Source organism: Salvelinus namaycush, unplaced genomic scaffold (genome assembly GCF_016432855.1).
Source record: "Salvelinus namaycush isolate Seneca unplaced genomic scaffold, SaNama_1.0 Scaffold799, whole genome shotgun sequence".
NCBI classification, from domain to species: domain Eukaryota; kingdom Metazoa; phylum Chordata; class Actinopteri; order Salmoniformes; family Salmonidae; genus Salvelinus; species Salvelinus namaycush.
In genome coordinates, this window is record NW_024061529.1 from 102,030 (window position 1) to 108,321 (window position 6,292).

Below are 6,292 nucleotides of genomic sequence, written 5' to 3' on the forward strand. Positions count from 1 at the left end.
TATCTTCTTGCCCATTCACCCTCTGAATGGCACACATACACAATCCATGTCTCAATTGTCTCAAGTCTAAAAACTCCTTCTTTAACCTGTCTCCTCCCCTTCATCTACACTGATTTGAAGTGGATTTAATAAAGGATCAGCTTTCACCTGGTCAGTCGGTCATGGAAAAGGAGGTTTTCTTAATGTTTTGTACCCTCAGGGTCATTATACAGAAGTGGTGCAAACTGGGACAAATAAAAAATCGCATTTGTATCCTATTTTTCCCCAACTTTCAGCACACGTCTTCCAACATATTTCAGGTGGACATATATACTACTCACACACTTTGTTTGTATTGCATATTTGAAATATTTATCTGAATTTACCTTACCCCCCCCCCCCCAAAAAAAGTGTTATTACAAAACACAGTGAAAAAGTTGCAATAAAGGAAGAACCATGCACAATAGTGATTATTTTGATTAACCTTCCATTATAGATTCATTGGAGAAATATTTTGCAAACCAAATTGACAAAATAACAGGCGTTTCGGTGGCAAGGGTGTCAATCATAGACATAAATGGAGGACTCCGATAGATATAACTCGTTTCAGTATAGACATTACCATTGAGGGCTTCCACTATTTAAAAGTAGTCAACTGTGTGGGGATTCCTATGGGTTTGGAAGTGATCAGCCAATGATCAGAGAGCATTGGCTTCTTCAAATTGGGTTGCCTATTGTTTGTAAACCAAAGAGTAAGGTAATATCCAGAAGCCAAGACCAAGATTTCTACCAGGACTTTGTTGGTCCCAAGATCCAGACCCAGTGAGTTGAGACCATGACAAGTTAAAGACCGAATGTGGTCTTGGGGGGGGGGACTCAGTCAGGCTTTCAATTTACTCCTGAACATTCTAGTAGTATAATGCACAAGGTGCAATTTTGAAAGTGGGTACATGGTGGTCCTCTGTAGCTCAGTTGGTAGATCATGGCGCATGCAACTTTAAAATGAAGATGGCCTCAATGGCACTGCCCGTGCTGTCACAGATGCCATAATGGCATAGATACAAAGATGAAACCTCTGTATATCTCCATGGTGTCAATTGTTTCGGTTGTGACTTTTTCAGTTTGACTTATTTTGAACATCAAATGAGGTTGGTGGCACCTTAATTTGGGAGGACGGGCTTGTTGCAATGGCTGGAGCGGAATGTATGGAATGGTATCAAACACATGGTTTGTTGCCATTCCATTTGCGCTGTTCCAGCCATTTATGAGCCGTCCTCCCCTCAGCAGCCTCCACTGGCTAACATATTGCTAGCTATCTTTAATTTCCACATCTTCTTACGTTACAGCCTTATTCTAAAACATACAGTATTTTTTCACCTCATCAATCTACACACAATACCCCATATTAACAACGCGGAAGCATTTTTTTTGTTTTAAAATGTATCTAAAAAAATATTTTTTAATGAAATATCTTATTTACGTAACTATTCAGATCTTTTGCTATGAGACTCGAAATTGAGCTCAGGTGCATCCTGTTTCCATTGCTCATCCTTGAGCTGTTACTACAACTTGAATGGGCATGATTTGCAGAGGCACACACCTGTCTATATAAGCTCCAACAGTTGACAGTGCATGTTAGAGCAAAAACCAAGCCATGAGGTCGAAGAAATTGTCCGTAGGGGAAGGGTACCAAAAAATGTCTGCAGCATTGAAGGTCCCCAAAAACACAGTGGCCTCCATTATTCTTACGTTTGGAACCACCAAGTCTCTTCCTAGAGCTAGGAGGTGACCAAGAACCCAATGGTCATTCTGACAGAGCTCCCGAGTTCCTCTGTGGAGATGGGAGGACCTTCCAGAAGGACAACCATCTCTGCAGCACTCCACCAATCAGGCCTTTATGGTAGAGTGGCCAGACGGAAGCCACTCCTCAGTAAAATGCACTTGACAGCCAGGGTTTGAGTTTGCCGAAAGGCACCCAAAGGACTCTCAGACCATCAGAAACAAGATTCTCCGCTCTGATGAAACCAACTCTTTGGCCTGAATACCAAGTGTCACGTCTGGAGGAAACCTGGCACCATCACTAAGGTGAAAGATGGTGGTGGTGGCAGCATCATGCTGTGGGGACATTTTTCAGTGGCAGGGACTGGGAGACTAATCAGGATCGAGGGAAAGATGAACAGAGCAAAGTACAGAGATCCTTGATGGAAACCTGCTCCAGAACACTCAGGACCTCAGACTGGGGTGAAGGTTTACCTACCAACAAGACAATGACCCTAAACGCACAGCCAAGACAACGCAGGACTGGCTTCAGGACACGTCTCTGAATGTCCTTGAGGGGCCCAGCCAGAGCCTGGAATCTCTGGAGAGACTTGAAAATAGCTGTGCAGCGACGCTCCCCATCCAACCTGACAGAGCTTGAGAGGATCTGCAGAGAAGAATGGGAAGAAACTCCCCAAATATTGGTGTGCTAGGCTTGTAGAGTCAAGGCTGTAATCGCTGCAAAAGGTGCTTCAACAAAGTACGAAATAAAGGGCCTGAATACTTAGGTAAATGTGATATTTCCATTTTTTTATACATCTGCAAAAATGTTTTTAAAAAACAGTTTTTGCTTCGTCATTATAGGGTATTGTGTGTAGATTGATGAGTGGGAAAAAGTCATGGGGTCTGAATACTTTCTGAATGCACTGTATGTACATCCCAAAAGCGTACTTTACACATTTCTTGATATATGAGATGTTTGGTACTGACACTATTTAAAAATAGATGAAGATTTACCAACTTGCTCAAAAATGTTATCGGAAATGTTTGCAGATAGACTACTCACCATGTGGTCATGCTGGAGAGGGGTGCAATCCCAACACCTGGTGATATTTGTAGGAGTTGCTTAAGGCACAGTCTTTTATTGTGTGTGTTTAGTTAGTGATGTCAAAATGTGGGACAGCATTCTTTTTTTGGAAAGATGTTTAAAAATAAACAACTGCTTATTAGATCAGTATCTTTCAATATAATAGAACACCTCTCAAAAGAAATGTGTATAAACAATTACTTTGTACTATATTAATTTAACAATATATTTGGTATTGCCTTAGAACATATTGTGATGTATATAGATGTCCTAAGTTTGGAGACTTAGCTTTTTATTTTTTATATATATATATATATTTTTTTTTTCGGGGTGGGATTGCAATTTGCACCGCTTCTGTAGAATCACCCATGTATAAAGCTGTAATTCATGTGTTTTTCCACAAGGAGTTGCGTTCTCGTGTAGCTACATGGATTGGACGATGTCCCTAAGCGCTGGGCCAGGGAAGTAAAATAAAAAGTACTATAAGAAAAGAAAACAGGCCTCTTAAAAGGTTAGCGTTACGAGTGGGATTGGTTCAAGCTGATCCTAGACCAGCGTTTACAGGCAACTTCTTCCTTGAGCACAGCTCAGTCAAGTCTCTAATCAAGGGTGTATGTATGGGCAGGTTGACTGACAGCATATGGGCAGGTTGACTGACAGCATGACATCAAGGCCTGCAACTTTGCATTAGTATCTGTGTTTTTATCTTGCAGTAACGGTTATTTCTTATTGTAGTCCACTCTACTGATGAGCTGTTGGGGCCGGCCAGGTTCTGGGGCTAAGGCACTGGGGATAAACATACACTACCTTTTTTATTTTCTACAAACAAACGTTTCTTTTTTTCTTGTATTTTTTTACAAACCACCTCATCACCTTCACATTTGAGTTCAACATGGTGTGTTGAGACCGTAGACAAGTAGTAGTGAATATGACAGTGTCTCCCTCATGCACAGAACTAACCTTTTTATCACTACATGTAGCCAAGTTTGTATGACATTCAAATGGATCTACAGATTTAACTATTGACAGTGTTCAAGACACCTTTCCAATTCTTCTCATGATCAAGTTGTTTTTGGTGAATTGTTCAACCACATCTTAAAGACACAAATGTGGCTCTTGCTACACACACAGGTGTGCATATTGCTAATTTGGTCTGGCAGCGGTTACAGTAATCTGCCAGACCGGAACAGTATTTATTTGTCACTAGCGCTGTCCTTAGTGAACCCCATTGACAAGGTCGTGTTCATTAGGCACCAAACAGAAGAAAACACACTGAAACAGGGATTACCTGTACTTGTCCAATAAGAAACATTGCAGTTCAGTTGCATGCCCTAATGAACATGGCCCAGCTCTACTTAGAGCAGTGTTACCCACAGAAAGTCAGGTTAACGGACTGACTCTTAGTTCTAATGAGGCAGACACAACCTCTCGTTCCCAGGGAGGGGGATGAGGGAGTGCTAGCCTTAGAGCTGACAATAATACTCTGGTGAAGACTGACCCAAGGACCACTGATTGATGGGGTCGGGGATCTTGTAGGCAGATTCCCAGCCTCCCTTTTCAGAACTCTTATCTAAAAGAAAGTTAAAATAGTAAAAACATACCTCTGATATATTTTTCCTTTCAGAAGCTACGTAGGCTGCCTAGTTTGATGCACATCCCTACAGTAAAAGCTACGTAGGCTGCCTACATAGATGCACATCCCTACAGCAAAAGCTACGTAGACTGCCTACATAGATGCACATCCCTACAGTAAAAGCTACGTAGGCTGCCTACTTAAAAGCACATCCCTACAGTAAAAGCTACGTAGGCTGCCTACATAGATGCACATCCCTACAGTAAAAGCTACGTAGACTGCCTACATAGATGCACATCCCTACAGTAAAAGCTACGTAGGCTGCCTACTTAAATGCACATCCCTACAGTAAAAGCTACGTAGGCTGCCTACATAGATGCACATCCCTACAGTAAAAGCTACGTAGCATGCCTACTTAAATGCACATCCCTACAGTAAAAGCTACGTAGGCTGCCTACTTAAATGCACATCCCTACAGTAAAAGCTACGTAGACTGCCTACATAGATGCACATCCCTACAGTAAAAGCTACGTAGGCTGCCTACTTAAATGCACATCCCTACAGTAAAAGCTACGTAGGCTGCCTACTTAAATGCACATCCCTACAGTAAAAGCTACGTAGGCTGCCTACATAGATGCACATCCCTACAGTAAAAGCTACGTAGACTGCCTACATAGATGCACATCCCTACAGTAAAAGCTACGTAGCATGCCTACATAGATGCACATCCCTACAGTAAAAGCTACGTAGGCTGCCTACTTAAATGCACATCCCTACAGTAAAAGCTACGTAGGCTGCCTACTTAAATGCACATCCCTACAGTAAAAGCTACGTAGACTGCCTACATAGATGCACATCCCAACAGTAAAAGCTACGTAGCATGCCTACTTAAATGCACATCCCTACAGTAAAAGCTACGTAGGCTGCCTACATAGATGCACATCCCTACAGTAAAAGCTACGTAGGCTGCCTACATAGATGCACATCCCTACAGTAAAAGCTACGTAGGCTGCCTACATAGATGCACATCCCAACAGTAAAAGCTACGTAGCATGCCTACTTAAATGCACATCCCTACAGTAAAAGCGATGTAGACTGGGAATCTGCCTACATAGATGCACATCCCTACAGTAAAAGCGATGTAGACTGGGAATCTGCCTACATAGATGCACATCCCTACAGTAAAAGCGATGTAGACTGGGAATCAGCCTACGTAGCTTCTGAAGTGAAAAAATATATCAGAGGTATGTTTTTGCCATTTTAACTTTGTTTTGATAAGACTCAGAGTTCTGAAAAGGGAAGTTAAAGGTGATTTTAAATATATTATAAATGTTTTGTTTAGATATTTCCCCCCCTCCTAACTTATGTCGACTGACTTGGGCTTTCTCCAGCAGAAATCATGTGCCCCTACTGCTGGGTCTGGACCCTGTGACATTTGTACAGTAAAATAGATACATTCCATATGTTTACAAGTAGGTACCAGATAAAGAGAGGACCTTCTTTCATGACCGCAACATGGTCTTTTTAACTTTTTACACCGTTTGCTGAGAAATTGTCCCTGAAAACATGTACAAAATTGAATTATTATTTTCTGGAATTAATATTTGGAATTCTTTAAAGTGCATTAATAAAAGTTACCCATTTCAGTCTCATGAGTACGCTTGTTTATTACCATTCTTGCCCTTGTTAGACTGCATATAAGTAAGAACCTGGCAATGGTGGTAGTAGTATTCAAAATGACCATGCCAACTTTACTCTGTTGAAGAAAAAAAAAAGCTTTTCTCATTGAAGATATATTTGCCTACAGGCCAGTGTCGACTTAGATTGTCTGTAATCAGGAATTGAACATTGATGAAAAGTAACATGTCTGTATTGAGATTTTTTTTGGTTTCCTT